The following is a 549-nucleotide window of genomic DNA, read 5'->3' on the forward strand; positions in this document are numbered from 1 at the left end:
TCTTTTAAAACACCACAAGTCCAATTAGGACTAAAAATTTGGCTAAGTGTTCTCAATAACACTAATTTGCCCCCTAAAGGGTCTTCATCAATATAATTTTCGAATTAAAAAGACAAATGACATTTATTTTATTTTTGGGAATAATCAAGACATCAATATTCACTGAGCATCAGGATATTCAGGATGGATTATTAAGCAACATAATAAAGTTTAAATGGACTCAAGGCTTTTACCAGATATTAAGAAAGTTGCATGCACCTGCTTCTTACTCTTAATCTGGTGAATACCTTAGGGATCTTTTAAACTTAATATGTTTTACTTAATAATATTATCCTTAAAATTTAAGGACCCAAATACACAACATAGAGTTAGGAAGATTTCCAAAACTTTACTTTTCCAGCTCTATATACATAAATGCTCTGACATGCATTTTGAGTTTCAGGTGGTGGAACGAGAAGACTCGCCAGGTACACTTTTACAGTTTACAGCGTTTTACAGTCTTTCTTGTACTTTCTTACCACACTTTTATTTATGCTTGTATTTATATAC

This window comes from Phalaenopsis equestris, unplaced genomic scaffold (assembly GCF_001263595.1).
Source record: "Phalaenopsis equestris unplaced genomic scaffold, ASM126359v1 Scaffold000765, whole genome shotgun sequence".
In the NCBI taxonomy this organism is placed as follows: Eukaryota; Viridiplantae; Streptophyta; class Magnoliopsida; order Asparagales; family Orchidaceae; genus Phalaenopsis; species Phalaenopsis equestris.